The 16,214-nt window shown below is 40.6% G+C and overlaps 1 protein-coding gene across 4 annotated transcripts in view; it reads left to right on the top strand.

The window, feature by feature from the left end:
* Nucleotides 1-803: 803 nt before the first annotated feature.
* The window catches only part of ESRRG (estrogen related receptor gamma), a 342,621-nt gene continuing 327,210 nt past the window's right edge, over nucleotides 804-16,214 (top strand). The window contains exons 1-3 of one of the 4 annotated variants that reach the window (XM_008630337.2): nucleotides 804-845; nucleotides 8,985-9,044; nucleotides 9,772-9,815. The gene's annotated coding sequence lies outside the window, so the exon portion shown is untranslated. Of the gene's footprint in view, nucleotides 846-8,978; nucleotides 9,045-9,771; nucleotides 9,816-16,214 lie in introns of those variants that run through there. The other 3 variants (XM_017730039.1, XM_017730040.1, XM_017730038.1) reach the window with 3 other exon arrangements.

The following is a 16,214-nucleotide window of genomic DNA, read 5'->3' as shown; positions in this document are numbered from 1 at the left end:
GCTGTAAACCAGTCTTTGAAAGTCCATAAATAGGTGTAAAACATGCATTTTCCATAGAACTAATGATGTTAAAGAAGGACTGTGCCTATTACAATGGCCTATTGAAAATTGTCTGTAACTTAAATTTTTGCTTTTATTTTTTATTCCTGATACATATGTTTTATGTGAGCAGCTCTTTCATATTTCTGCAGTAATTCCATGCCATAAAAATATGTGTGTTTTCTTCTTAAAGAAACTGTTATATGCCAGTTGTACCTGAGCTGAAGGGTTACCCAGAGCAAATGTGTACGAAGTAAAACTGCTTCAGGATAACCTGCCTTGGTTTAGGGGAGAGTTAATGATAAATTTATTTTCGTGACCTGTCTGCCAAATATTTGTACACTAATTAGGTCCTATTTTGAGGGCAGAGCATGTGAGCTTGCAAGGAACCCCTTGTACAGGATAGGAAGGGCAAGAGGATTTTTGTCCCTAGTGAGTGCAAGCCCCATCTTTTTCATGTAGCATCACCCAAATATGTGCATTATTTCTAAGTAGCATATGAATCACTGGGCTCATATGGAGGCACTTTTTTAATTGGCTCATGGGAATGGCTGTAGCCAGCTGAGGTGTTCAAGTGTAGAGCATTGGGGAAGAAACTGAACTGAGTCAAGGCATAATCATGGTTTTTACTTTATAGAATGTCTTTTGCTATATAGTAGAAAACTACCCTTATGACTAGTGGCAGGACCTGTTGTATAAGTAATCCAGCCATGGTGCTGGTTGGTATCTTGCTTTTCACTTGAACCTCTCTGCGATACAGGTCTTGGAGGAGTGAGTGCCTGGTGCAGTCTCTGCCTGACTCCTTGGTAAGTCATTCAAGTCTATCTTTCTCTACAGCCACTTTCCAAACTGCTGAGCAAAAATAAGGAAATTTTTCATAGAGTGCTATAAAAGAGAGCTGCTAATCGATTTTTCTTATTATTTTATGCCCTGTGATTTTTACACCACCCCCACCAGCTGGTTAATCATGCAAAAGCTGAACACTTCATTAGCCAGAACATGTTTGCCCATGGGCATTTCTGTAGTAAATTAGTTCTTTCTATTTATACAGGTAAGTCATGGCCAAAAGTCTTTAAGGTGCCAAAGGTAAGGGTTCGAATTAATTCTTTTTCTGAGTTTTCAAAAGAACTAGGTTTAACTTTGTGTGCTGTTGATTTGAAATTACTTCTGAATTAAAGATAGCTTGGGTAAAAGAGCATTGTCAGGCTGTTTGGAAATGCATTGTGCCTTTCTGGATCTCAAATTTGGCCTTTGTAGTACAGGCTGCCTTAAAAAATACCCCCAAAAAGCCCAGAACACACACATGCACTCACATATATATACATATATATGATGTACATGCACAGTATCTTCATGCAGAGACTCTGCTTCTGTGAGTGGCATGTAGCATATTGACCTGTGTTTTTCCTTTCTTACTCTGTGCCTTTTACACTATTAATTGAAAATATGTGGTTTGCAGATGCTTTTTTGCCTCAAATCAAATGGTGCCCTCTGAAAGCCTAGTTTAGCTTGACAATGAATTTAGCTTTCAGGCTTTGGCCATTGCAATATTGTTTGAATGCCACCATTTCCTGCAATCAATGTAATTTTATATCTACTTGGAATAGAAAGTCAAGATGGTGATTGCCTTAATTTAACTCAGTGTTGTATTCATTAAGGAGCTGATCCCAAATTCCTTTCAGATCAAAGTCTGTCTTGATTTCAGTGGAACCTTTCGGCGCACAAGGTGTGCAGTAGCCTTCTAAAATGTTGTCATTGTGACTAGTGAATAAAAACTAAATGTGTTGCTAAATTTAGGCTGTTGCTCATGTCAGCTTCCTTTTCTAAATGACGGTAAGTGCATTCCATAAATAGTATGCCTCTTATGTTGTCATATCTCTTTGGCTTGCTTTGCAGTATTTTACAGGATATTTGCAAATGAATTTTGTGTTCAGTAGGCAGGGGATGAAAATAACACTACTCATTGGGACTCCATTAACCCGCAGCTAATGAGGAACCATTTCGAGGGCTGGATGAGTGTAATTCAGATTAGCCTGCGTGCCAGGCTGCTCTGCTCCCGCTCAGGCTCGCCCTGTGCCGCGCTCCGGAAGGACGGAGCCCGGAGCGGCGCAGCTCTGACACTGCCTTTGGCTGGTTAAGTTTTCTGTGCTTCGGTTCCCCTTTTGGAAGGTAGGAGAGGAGAGGGAGTGTGTGTGTGCGTGTGTGTGTGTGTGCGTGTGTGTGCATAGATAGGTGACCGTGATCTTGACCTCCATGGTCAGGTGTTCTGGGATGTAATGAAATACTGCTCAAACACTCTACTTGTGCTCGCTGGTTGATAGCATTGTTACTTGTAGAAAAGGGTACTACATGGTGACAGTAAAGGTGGTCCAGACTGGCCCTTAATTAATTTTATTTTCAAAATCTATATTAGTGACTGTCGGGAGGGCACCTGGGCACTTTACATCAATAAAATAATCAATTTAAAAAATGTGTAGACCAGAACTCTGTGTTCACTAACAAAACTCCTGTTCCCTGTTACGACTAAAGGTCAGTCCAAGGCTGGCCAAGCAAGCAGGACTCGCATTCCTGTGCCTTGGCACTTGCCAGGCGTGGCTCTGGCGGAACACCACCGGCAGCAGCTTCCAGATGCCCGTGGCCTCTGCAGAGAAGGGCTCGCTGGTGACCGGTGACTTGTTAACCCCCTGCATGTCTCAAGTTGGTTTCAGGACTGAAGGAAAAGGTGGGGAAAATCTTAATTTGGAGGCCAGTCCCAATTAAAAATGTGACTTTGCCAGTTGCCAGTACTCCACTGGAGTGCAGGCAGCAGGGACTTGGTGGAGCTGTGCTGCTGGAATAGAGAGAGAGGAAAAGAGACTTTCTTCTGGAAAACAGGCTAGAGATCTCATAACTGAGGAAACTTTATTGACGACAAATGTTACATTATGCAAGCTTAGCAAATTCTCTAGGAATATAATGCTTCCCAGCTTTTTCTTAACATGTGTTAATATTTTATGATACCTGTGCATTAAGGGCCAGTTCCTACAATGTTTAAGTGAGTTTGGGCTGCTAAATTGCCTTTGTGGACTTTTAAAAAAATACTGCTGGTCACTGCAAATTAGCTAAATTCCCAATGTCAGTTAACATGCTGATGATATAAAATCAGCTTCTCTCTGTTTTTCATGTATTAAGTGAGCATGTGTAATTAAATGAAATGTTGATGCAAAGCTGCATTTTATTTATTTCTATTAGTACATTTGGGGCAATAATCCCACTTTAATACGTATCTAATTGTCCAAGCAGTACTGAAACTAGAAGTTCCTGGACACTGGTGTAATTTTTTGAATGTGAAATGATAATATATTTTCATGTCTTGAAATCCAATTGAACTCAAGCTGAGCTTAAAAGTCCAAGATCTGATTCAGGAGAATTCAGTCCCATCTGGCTGGTGGGTAGCAGGTGTGCAGTGTGTGTTTGAGGGAGGGAGGTGATTGCAGGGACTGAAACATATCTCTTTTCCTGTAAAGCTTTAATTCCAGTTTAATGTTGTGGTCTGAAGCTCTCTGCAGTTTAAGTTCTTGTGTAATTACCTACATCTATTGTTGGTCTCCATTTCTAGACAACATAATGGTGATGGTGAATGGCAGAAACAAGTAAATGTCCAGCATTATGAAGAAATATGGTTTCTAACTCTCAAAGTTTGGATTTATTTTCTGTAACACCCAAGTCCTTTGTATGGGAGAGTATGTTTTTGCAAATTGATAGAGACGTGATCCTTGAAGACCAAATGAGAAAGGCTTCATTGCAGCGTTCAGGATTAAGGTCTCTTGAGTGTTGTTACATGTTTCCACAGCAGCATAGAGAAGGTTTGTGTCATCTGGGTATTTTTATAAAAGCAAAAACCCCTGTATTATGCAATTTCTGTTTTCATCCCATAACAGACAGGCTCTACATTTTTTATTACTGCAATTATAATGAAGGAGGATTTTTTTAAATCTTTATAAGTATTTTAGCAATCTTTTGGATACTTTTTACCTCATAACCTTAAGAAACTTGTCCCAGCCTTTCTCATTTTCCTCTTTCTCTTGCCTTTCTTCATCTTTTGATCAGATACTGCCAGTCACCCCCTGCCTCTGCCTGGAAGCTTTTTGCTTGGGAGGTTCGAGAATCTGCTCTTACTTGACTTTTGTCACTAGCTATCAAGTCAGCTCCTTTTCACACTCCTATTAGCTCTTCCTCTTCCAACTTTTAAATATTTTCTCTTCTTTTTATTTGTCTTCACTGCTTTATAACTTTGTGCTGAAAAGTCTTCCAGCACGCGAGGTTTTTATGGGAGTTGGCACGCAAAGCGCTTCTTACTTAACAAAATAAGTAAGCAAACATAGTTCTTTTATAGTTTTTGAGTTCACATTACTACAGTAGATGACACTTTTGCTGCTGTGTTTCACAGGTTTTTTTCATGGTGAACTGACTTAATTTCTAACGTAGAGTGGAGCTGGTGCTGTGTTGCTGTTGCCAAGGGAAGTCCGTCTGGTTTGACAGATGAAATGATAAACATTTCTCTGGACATCCCTGTAAAGTTCTCCCTTTTGTTTGTTTGCTTTATGAAGTAAATGGAAGAGGTCACCCCCTTTGACAGAGCAAATTCTTTTTTCTAGCAATCGGGCTTTGCAAGAAAACATTTTTTATTAAGCAAGTCATCCATACCACACCGTAGGCTGTTTGAGTGTAACAGTATGTTACAGTCTGCAAAGTTAATGCAGTTAATATTCAACTGAACTTTTGGGGGGTTGCTAATCCCTTAGGCGGGCTTAGCAGAAAGGGCAAACATATTTATAGCACTTTGAATCAGACTGCAGTGAACAAGTAAGAGTATGTGTTATACCATGCAAATGTTACACAATTTCAGGAAAGCTCAGTGCATAATCATCTTTTAATAGTATTTAAGTTGATGAAATATCTTGTCTGTAAGCAACAGAGTTGTTGGTTCAGTGGACAACAGGTCTGTTAAAATGAAACTCAGTGAAAGGTCTTGAGATCCTGTTCTGGTGGTAAATTCTGAAGGTTCTGAACAGATTTATGGGCTGTCTAATTAGGAGCTAACTGTATTCTTTAAGCTCTGTCATTTGTATTATTCCCTAATAGGATTTAATTGGACTTTGTCACATATCTATGACTGAGTAAGTGCGGGGTTGTCAACAGCCTGTTCCATGTAGACCTTGGTCTATTACTGTCTTTGTAGAAGTAAAAAGATCATTCCTGAGTGGTCTTTGCTCCAGAGTGGAAGTGTGACATTGGACAGGTTTGCTTTGGTTGGAGCCATTGGCACCACAGGCAAAAGGGACAAGAGTTAAGTCACGGGTTGCAGGAAGTTCATGGAGAAACTCAAGTTCTTAGGCTGAGAATGTCCAGCAGTGAGGGTCTCATCTCTGTGAGACAGAAAATCTCCACATTTATGCCATGGACAAAACTTGCACTGAGTGCAAAGCTATATAGAAAAGGGCTCTGTAATGCTACTATCCCATCAGGAGCCAGAAAAAAAATAATTACGATCTTGGATTTTACACACAATTTGACTGTGTAGAGTTTTTAGGCAAATGAAAAAGAGATCTGTCATCTGGCAGTCAACAAAAAGTCATTTGTACTTTTTAAAAAGTTTTATTTTATTTTGAAAGAGATTAATGCAGTTGATAACAGCTGTAATCTGTATGATAGATTTTTAAGGTCAGTTTCTGGTGCCGTATCAATGCAGAATACAGGCCTGACAAAGTGGCCATTCTATTGTAATTAAGGTTTTTAATATGTTTTACATTTTGGCTATATCTTCTATTTTTCTAGATATTAACTATTGGAAAGAGTCACTACAACATGGAACCTGACTTTAAAGGGGGCTCAAGTGCCTGAATTTGCACTCAAGTTACTTATTGATTTGCCACCTTACCTGTACCCACTCCCTTCCTTTTTCTTTTGCTCTTTGTGAAGCATATTGGCCATTCATAGTCCTCCAGGAAAAAGTCCTCAACAAAATAATTAATGTGTCAGAATTGTTGGAAAAATGGAAATATGTTGCCAAAGATTTTCAAATCTATTTGTTATATTTTCAGTTAAAAATAGCATGACTGAGTACCAGAGCAAGTTAAAAATTTGTATTGGAGCTATTTATATCTGAAGTACCTGAAAATAACTAGTTTATTTTGTACAAAATTTGAAATTCCAGAATATACTAAAATATTAGCTCAAAGGTCAAAAGCCTCTCCCAAGGAAGGAAGGAAATCAGAAGGGAATTTGGGCTAATCAGGTCTGTAATGGTTGCACACAGGTGATGTGGCTGACCCTGTTGTGGCTTCCTTCGTTTACTCATCCTGAATGTCCCCAGCCCGTCATTGGATCAGCTTCCATGCAAATCCTAAGCAAGATTCAACCTAAGCCTTGACCTCTACAACGTGATCTGGTAGCATTTCTGTCGTTGTACTAAGCAGCAAGTGCAGGGGTCCATTGCAAAGGCCTGACTTCACAGAGTGTGCTGGTGGAGGTGTGCTGGATCTTAGCTACACATCCTGCAACCATCTTGGAGCGTAGAAATGGATTAAACTATCTGCAGTTTTATTATGAAAACAGAGTTAACAGTCTGGTGATGCTAACTGTGTTAAAAGGTGGAGGGGGGGGGAGGGGTGCGTGTGTTACTGTGCTGAACTCTATACATTTATGAGCTCTTTTTATAGTACTGTTCCCAGCAGCATTCCCAGGAGCAGTCCAGGTCCAATCAGGACTGGTATGCCGTTGTGTGAGATGTTGTTCTAATTCGTGTGTAAATGTGGAGTGGTTGCTGCCCTGAGGATATTACAGTGAAATTACAAACAGGATGAAGAATAGGAGGAGGTGTGGAGGAGGAGGAGGGTGGCTGCAGTAAGGTGCACTTGTCTGGTCAGGGTTGTGGTACATACAGCCTGATACCAAGTGATGGGCATTTCATTATTTATAAGTCTGCTGCCTTCAGAACAATTAGGCTCTTTGTCTTTTGTTTGTGTCTTAGTTGTTTAAGCATAAATGTAGAGAGCACAAAACTAATCGTTCCCAAGATCCTCCTGCTCTGTCTCTAGCAATGACCAACCCCAGGCACCTCAAGTAAAGTTGTAAGAGCCTCACAATGGGCAGACTTGGGATAATCTTCTCTCTACACATTCTCATCCTAATCTTTCATTATTAGGGATTAATTTAAGCTTTGAAGCATGAGGTTTAAAAAAATATATTTGTTGTTCCCCCTCCTCCACTGTCAACCTTGTTTAAAATATGAAATATCCTCCCAAGCTTGTCGTCTGAGCTGTTCTCAGGGTAATCCTACCTGCTCCTTGGTATGTTGGCCAAATCTGCAGCTTGAGAGCTACCGTGGTGGTTTTGCTTCCTCTGGTGCCAGAAGGCACTGGTAGATCCTTTTCCCCAAGGAGGTGGGTGAAGGCAGAAGCATGTTGAGCATTATGGCCTGGGTGTTTCCATGTCACCATATGTCAAAGCTGTGATGCTGCAGCTGGATCTCTCCCCTTTCTTTTAATATTTTAGTGGCTAATTTGCAGTAAAGCAGAATAGGAAATAACCATAAATAAATCTGGGAACCTTTGTATTAATTTCTTTTGCTAGCTGTGTACATACGAGCAGCTTGCCATTTGCATATGTGAATCTTGTCATAACAATTTTGGGAAGTGATTTGTTAATAATCAAGTTCTCAGAACAGCTCTAAATCAGTAATTGATGTAGGTCTGGATAAAGCAAGCCTTCCGCCTGCCTGTTTTGTGGAGCATTTTTGGCAAGTTTCAAGCTAGTGTGAAAACTAGCCATCAGAATAAAATTTAGGACAGCTGGGATGCTTTGCAGTGAAGACTTTTGGCTCCACAGTTCAAATAATCACAATAGCAGCTCAATTTAGCCTTTGGCTGGGTAGGTTTGGCAGGGCACAATGAAAAATAATTATTTCATGGCCTGCTTATTTGTCCCTTAACAAATAAACTCTCTGACCTATGCAGGCTTATGTAAATATGCTGCCGTATGTGGGGTTGTAGAACACTGTCATGTCCCCATTTGGAAATATGTTTTATTTTGCCCTCACGTTACAAACTTTTTTTTGGAGTTCTGTTTTGGAAGCAAAGAAAGGCATAGGATGTATCAGATACTGAAGCCCAGACAGCCAGGCACAGAGTCTAAAAAGCCATCTAACAGTCTTTTTTTCTGAAAACACATCCATTAGTATGCAGTGTTTTCACTGCTGTAATAATAAGAGCAATCATGATACGAGCAAGTCCGTCTCTTCGCAGCCTTCCCACGCGGGATGGAGAATGACAGCTCCTAAAGCATTTGGATATTTGCCTGAATGTGTGCTGCTTAGCTAACAGCAGTTCAACTTGCTCTCCATCTTATGGCTTCCTGGATATCCTTCTCAATTTTTTCAGTGACAGCTTAAAATGTGAGATGTGGAGGGGGGAGATAAAAGCTTAGCAAAAGGCTTTTTGTGTGTGTATTTAAGGGGAAGTTTTATTACACTTGATGATGGAAGGATGTGCCACGCTATTTTCTGTTCCTACCATTTTAGTATTTGCACTTTCTGTTGCAGTGGCAGCAGCCAATCCATAACATTGTCTTTCTGCTTCCCCCTCTGGAAGGGGGGAAATACACAGAAGAATACGTATCGGTGGTTTTGTCTTCTGGTGCCACCATTTTGGTCGTGCAGCAGTAAAAGAAAGCCTTTTCCCCAAAGATCTGAAAGATCTCTCTAGAACATCTGCCGTTGCACACTCATGCACATACACACGCACACATGCACAGGCTCTCGCTGAGGTGGCTATGATCTGTTTTTAATAGTGGCACTTCTTCTCAAAGTGTCATTTAAAAAAACATCAGCAGTCATGTCATGCATCGGGATGAATTTCTAAATGTAAATGAGATTCTCTCAGTAATTTATTTACATTTGTTTTCAGCACAACAAATGAGACATCACGTAGCTTCATAATTTCCCATGACCGAGTCACCAGCATGAGGTGTGTAATTTACCCTGATTTAAGATGCTTATCTAGAGGTTCTTGCAACAATACCTGGTGGGCTTTTTAATGCTACTTTTTGCTGGCTTTTAACCCATCTACTTCACCTCCTTCTCTGTATTTTCAGTTAAAAAGAAATATAAATGTGTCTGCTTCTTGAGGCCTTTTTTCAGTAGAGCTGAGAGGGATGGCTTTGTTGCCTTTGTTTAGTATGCTATTTTCCCTGCCATTCCCTTCTCATTTGGTAAAAATCATCAAGGGTTTCCAGAATGTATCTCCATTTACATTATGATGATGCAGGAAAGCAATGCTGATTGTGGACATTTCTGATGGAAAAATGTTTGTCCAGAAGTGAAGCAGTGCAGTGGGAAGCATCCTGCAGTCGTTTGTTCTCTCTTCTCAGCTGAAATACTAAATCTTAGTCCTGTTCTTGTCTCTGCTACTGACTTTAAGTTTCTGATCTGCCTGTAGCTGAAATGATGCTTTGCTTGAGGTGGAATGTGAAAGCCAGTTTTCAAATTACGTGGACACAGTCATGTACTACAAAACTCATTTATTTTAAGCCTGTAGTTGGACCATTTAGATGTCTAACTACTTGCTTAAGTATTTCAGGTAGGTAGATGATTAAAGGTGCAATGTACCATGCATACAATTTTGTACCTCTTATCTTGCAGACCTGGTTACATCTTGAGTAAAAATCAGGGCAATGGCTTTTGCTATTTTACAGGTTATCAGCACAGGAGAACTGAGATACTTTGATGAAAGTTTCTGGTAAGTCCAAAAGTGGTACAAAATGCTGTAGTTTGGGATGCTATGGTGCAAAAATATTGTACATCTTCATGGAGATCTGCAGGTTTAACCCTGTGTGGGTGATCTTTCCCTCACAGGGAGGAAGCATGACATTCCTTTGTGTTAATTCCCAAAGCAAAAATCAGTGTCTTCCTTTAAAGTGGATAAGCATATTCCAAAAAATAATAGATTTGGACTGGTTTTTAATGTGCATTGTACATGCTAGGTCCCAGTTGATTTAATTTTGGCCTGCTGGCCATTTCCTTAACATTGCATGGGTCTAGCACCAAATTATGCTGATGGCCTGTCTATCACCAAATTATTTACAGAACTGTGGTTAAATTATAGAAATCTTCCAGACAAGCAGTGCTCTGGGCAAATTATTTCATCAAAGTTATTTTCCATGGTATACTTAAGCAAAAGCTTACAGGAACAACATTAATCTTTTTTTGGTATGTGATTATGCAGACGTGGTAACAGCCCCCTTTTTAGAAATAGCTTCCTACCTGGGAAACCAGAAGGAAACCATGATATGAAAATTAGTTCTCTCTGTGCTGTCCTCGGTTTGAAGCAAAGGTTTTATGTCAGGGAAACACAGGACTGGGGCCAGCAGTAGGATGGCCATTTCTGCACACTGTCAGCTCCATCCAGGTCTTGGGAAATTTTTTTTCTGAAGACTTTTAACTGCGTGCTTCTCTGAATTTGTAAAATCAGGTACTGCAGAAGAAGGTCGGCTTACTTTACTAGTTCTTCATCACATCCAGGCCCAGTGGTCACTGCCCACTTCTCCAGAGAAGAACATTTGTGTGTCTGAAGGCAGTGTAGGCATTTTCTGCATTACCCCCATCTAAGATTTGAGCTGCTGTATAATCATGAAACATACAGAGAGAATATAAATCCTAAAAGCAGCCCTAACTCCCTTTTGTAATTGGCATCCTTTCAGACTCTGTTCCAGAGTTTAGAAATACAGTCCGAGTAGAACATCTATACTTGGGTTTATATGTAATGGTCATACCTACTGGTTCACTTGGAAAAATGTTAGCATAGATCACTATTTCAGGACCCTGGGTGCAGTGTTTATGTTTAGCTCGGTGGATTTTATCACTGTGTACTTTTTTTAGTATTCCATGTTGCCTTGTTTGCACTGGGAGACAAGAATGCCTCCCCAGCCTCTGTGCGGTTGTGCGTTTTTTGTTGAACGAATATAGAAATTCAGGTTTTAAACTGACTCCCATGAATAAATTCTTCTGAGAAAACAGGTTATAAAAATCTGTGTTTTTCAGACCTCTCTCTGCCCACATACTTAGGGTAAAACTCAGTCGTGTGTAGATGGCCCAAAGTCCATCTACATGGGACCTCTGTGCTCAGGGCCCAGATGTGGAAAACCTTACGTGTGTGAGGAAGGACGGCAGACTCCGGAACTCTAGCACGAGAGCTAAAGATTTTTGCAAGCTGAATATCTGATTTAACTTGATTTCTCTCTGGTGTTGGGTGGTGGTTGCTGTTATGTGGGGCCAGACCTGGGGAACCCCCCTTGGCAGCTCACCTGGGGGGACTCAGAGGCACCTGAGGGGTGACACTCTAATAACTGGGGTTTCATGGTGGTGTTAGAGGATTTTTTGGGGTTTTTTTTGATCAGCAGGATGTGAATATATGTGAAAGCTGGATCTCCTTTACTTGTGATCCTCAGCAGATGCGAGTCTGATTAAGAGTCCCCTTAATTTAGAAATGCTCATAAAGACAGGAAGATACTTAAAGCTGGCTTTGTCAACAAAATGGAGGAGCTGTGCTCTCGGGGCCCATTAACAGCAGTGCCAAGATGGCCACTGCTGCACTAATACTGGGAATTAAGTTTCTACAAAACCCTAGAAGCTCCAAATTGTATATTTCACCAGTTCTTTACTCCCCCAGTTATAATCCATATCTCACTTATTGCTAGAGTCAACAGTCTAATGGTAACAAAAAATACAACCTTTCATCATCCATTGATTTTCAGTCTTTAAAAACTGACAATAAGCTATTTTTTGTCCAATTTCTCAATAAATAGGAACATTTATTGGTTTTTCAGTTTTATTGTATTACATTAGAATATATTTTACGGCATATAGTGGGTAATGTAGTATCAGGAGATACGTTTACGTTCAGCAAGTAACTTTTGAAACTGCATAGCTCAACTGAGATATGTAAACAAATTTGTAATACTAGTTTAATTTAGATTACAATGCAGAATACTCAGCCTGGAGCTCATTTTTCTATTTATTCCATTATGATCCTCTAACTAATGGAAGAGAATTGCCATAAAAAATAATTACGGTAAAGGTGAACATCTACTTTCTTCTCTATCTGAGGGAGAGGGAGGAATTTTGAGGTACAGTAAGCACCATGATATTGGGGTTTATTTCCTAGAAATGCACCACTTACGGTGTTGTATAGGTTGGGCATGTCATAAATTCTGTCTGTGTGATACTGTGTCAAACAACGTGGCACAAACATCATCTTTCTCAGTGACCTCAGTTACATTCTCTCCTCTCAAAAAAGGAGACAAATTTAAATTGTGATTTAGCTGTGGCAGAACCTTGGATGTAGATCCTGAGTTGCCTCCCCACTGCTGCCTGCCTTCACAGTGGAAGATCACCTGGTAGGTTTTGTTCCTTTCCAGAACCTCTCAGGAGACACTGAAGATCGACAGTTGCCTCTTGCTTATTCTTGTGGTGATAAATGGCAATTTGATTATATTTTTATCTCTGCTATAAAACCAGTTCGGGTTTGTTTTGTTGTTTTTTTTTAAATTAAGAAGCAGTTCATTTCTCTTCTGGTGACATTCTATCGTACACCCAAAGGCAGTAAGCTCAAAGATGTTTCCATTCTAGCACCAGAAAACTTGAGGTGGAGGTGCCTCTGCTGAGGTGAGGATGTACAAAACAATGTCTGCTTTAAACCAGCTGTGCCACTGTGCCACCAGTACTAGCCTTTGCTGACCTTCTCTGGCTTCAAGGCTATCACAGTGATCATCCTGGCAGGCTTCTCAGGTGAAAACATTCACTTAGATGATGAAACATTTTCCTGAACACTGAATGGGAGACAGTTCTGGCTTATGTTTCATAACTCTTTCACAGTAAGCAAAGAGGGAATCATTTGGGCAAAACACTTCCTTTTGGGTAGATTGGGTGTGATTCTCTGAGGCATGGGCCCTTTCTCATAAGCTGCTGTGGATCTTGTTGTCATCTCTGTCTCACATGATCTGATGTACAAGGAGTTAATAGATATCCAGTGACCAAAGCCATTTATATTTCTCTTTATATACAGAAGTGAAGTGGAGCATGTAAAATTGGAAAGCAGAACCAAACCTGGAATTCTCTAACTTTATGACTAGTGTGTGTGTTATTTTCCCATGATCTTTAATTACATTCTGTTCTGGAGGGGGGAGAAGGGGAATGCTAATCTGGTGCACCAACTGGGGGAAAAACAAACTGTTTTACAGCGGGAGTCTAGATGACAGCACACAGCAAATGCAAAATCTGACATTCATATGAAAGTGAGCTAAGCAAGACCAATAGAAGAGATCCAAAATGACTGCAGCAAGAGGAATGCAAGTGGTTTAAGGAAACCATGGTTTCTCTATTTATTGAAATAGCACAGCCGACCTTTAAGGTGGTGCTGATACAATGTAGATTTTGTCGAGCAGCTCCAAGAGAGATGGCTGTCATAAAGGGAATGTGTGATTGGATTCAGGTTCATGAGAAGCTAGGTTTAGAAGAATATTGCCCTTCCCTCTTTGAACATATAGTACAGTGAGGCATGTCTCATTGCACTGAATGGAAAGATGCTATTTTCAGGTCTGCTGTTTGCTGTGCTTGCTAATGAATTTCCAAGGGGTGTTTGAGCCTTGGATATTGACTGTAGAGATGGTTGCAGTCAGTTGGAAGAGATGTGACTGAACATGAAGCTTAGTTCTGTGTGCATACAATCCTGCTCTCTGTGATTTTCCCTCAAGTTGTGCATTCAATATCAGTCTGCAATCATAAATAATTTGTAGAAGTCCAGCTGTGACTTAAGGCTTCTCTACAAACAGCATCCAGGACGCAAAGTCACGTGATAGCCTTTTTCTTCTCTCGCTGACTAAAATAGCCTTTAAAAAACTATTCCCACTTCCAGTCCCAACATTAAAGCTAACTGGGTGGATGATTTTGCTGGGGTACAGCACAAATGGTCTCTGCCCTGTTTCTTGGCCCTGATGTCTTCTTCATCCCCTTGGCTGGGAGCTGGGTCACAGCACGCTGCTGTGCTCTCCTGCACCACGGGGGCTGAGTTTCTGTGCAGAAGTAAATGTCTTTGCTAAACAGCTTGACTTAGCAGCACTCTACACTTACTATTTATTTGAGTAGGGGATGAGCAGACTGTTTAAAAACAGCACTTCCAGGGTTATTCTAGTGTCATGTTTGAAAGGCAATGGAGAGTCTGGCTCAAAGGTATCCTTTGTAAATAAAGGTTTAGGAACAAGTCTTACCTTGAGTCTTTCCCCTTCATGTTCATTAGCCTCCTATTCAAATGTCAGTGGATGTTTTTTTTCTTGGGGGATAGCATGTTTGTTATTCTCTGTGAGAAGAACCCAGGGAAGCTATGATGTGTGTCAGTTTAACACCTTTGAGTGGCATGTGAGGGCATCTCTCCTGCTCCCCAGCACTGCTAACCCATGAATAATCATGGAGCCAATGGGGCAGTATGTCTTATACCTCTCAGCATCAGCTGTGACTGGCGTGGATCCCTGGGGTGAGATCAAGGATGAAATGAACTCTTGTGTGCTTGGATGTGTCGATTATGAGCAGATCATCACTCAACACCCATGTAGTTATCACATTCTGGGCAGTTTACCCCCAGGAACAGTTGTAGCAGTGAGCTTAAATCTGGAATCCAATTTTAATTTTAATTTCTATGTGAACCCCTAGAAAAAAAAAGTTAAGTTATGCTTTGAAAAAGAAAATAAGTGAAAGGTGGAATGAGAGGGTGTGGAATAATCAAGATGCCTTTTTTTCCTCTTTGGTAGATGCTAGGAAGGAACAGGAACATACTGTGACTCCTCTCCTCTTGCTCATTGTTTGTTGATCCAGCCCATTACATACACAGTGGTCTCAATACCTTCAACCACTTCCTGCCAGCTCTGTCACTCAGAGGCCAGACTTCACTCCCATACCTTTTAGCACTGCTGTGTCTTGGGGCATTCCCTTGGGACGTCCTCTGCACTTGCTACTTCTTACCACTCTTGGCTGGAGAAAGCACACTGCACTTGCCATCCAAGCCCAATGGCACACTTAAGCATATAAAGGCCACTTGACATCATTTACATCTTTCATTAACCTTCTAAAGTAGTTTCTCAAAAGGTGCAGTGGCTTTCCTAGCTTTTGTACTCCTTTGGAAGGCTGTAATTTTGGACCACTAGTCTACCAGTGGCCTATAATTGTTATGCAAAACATTGTCCAAACATAACATAACTAATTGCACAATTAAGACTGCTTTCTTCTCATCATCCCATTCATCATACTCCTCATTCACACCTATAGTCAGCATCTGGCATTAACAAAGGCTGTATTTGTCACATTAATACATACCTTTTGTATTGAAAATGCCTTTTGTGTACCTCTTTGCTCCTTAAGGGTCCTGTTAGCTTATTCAGTAAGCCTGAAAACAGTGTTTAGAAAGCCTTGTAGGGTACGTCCCTTTTTCAGCTGTTTAATAGGAATGTAATGCAGTGGTACTCCAGGATACAAACAGCAACTCTCAGAGCTCAGAAAAGGAACCTGATACAAATCAGCAAAAGACCCCCCCCTTTCCTTAACAACACTGAGGTAAGTAATACAGTGTTTTGCTGTTTTTAAAAATCTGAGGCAAATAATGCAGAGCAGCTTTTCTTAACAGCGGACATTTCAAGGTCATCAGTCCTGTTAGTCTGATGTAAGGCACATAATGAGTTCTTTCTGATAGTCCACACCAGAACCGAGCAAACCAAACCAACTTGGAAGGTAGTGCAGGAGGTAGCAGGGAAAAGTCCAAGAATATCTGTGAATCAAAATGCAAGAAATTGCCTGGTGCCTTTACCAGCCAGACCTACACAGAAGGTTTTGTTCTGGAAGGGGTTGAGGGTGCATTTGCCACTCACATAAGGACAGGGTGGGAGCGTCTTTGATTGGAAGCCTAGGAGGTCTGCAGCACCATAATTCTTCTTAGGAAAAGGAAATGATGTAAGTTTCTACTTCTGGAATCTTTCCCCACTACTCTATAAATTTAAAGAAATAAAACACAAACAGAAAATTGATTTTTGAATGACAGTGAATTATTGTCATTAGAGGAACTGTAGTTTTGTGTGAAGGGAAAAAAAGCTCTGTG

This window comes from Corvus brachyrhynchos, unplaced genomic scaffold (genome assembly GCF_000691975.1).
Source record: "Corvus brachyrhynchos isolate BGI_N302 unplaced genomic scaffold, ASM69197v1 scaffold101, whole genome shotgun sequence".
NCBI classification, from domain to species: domain Eukaryota; kingdom Metazoa; phylum Chordata; class Aves; order Passeriformes; family Corvidae; genus Corvus; species Corvus brachyrhynchos.
The sequence above is the reverse complement of the archived record's forward strand: the minus strand, read 5'-3'. Positions and strand labels throughout refer to the sequence as shown.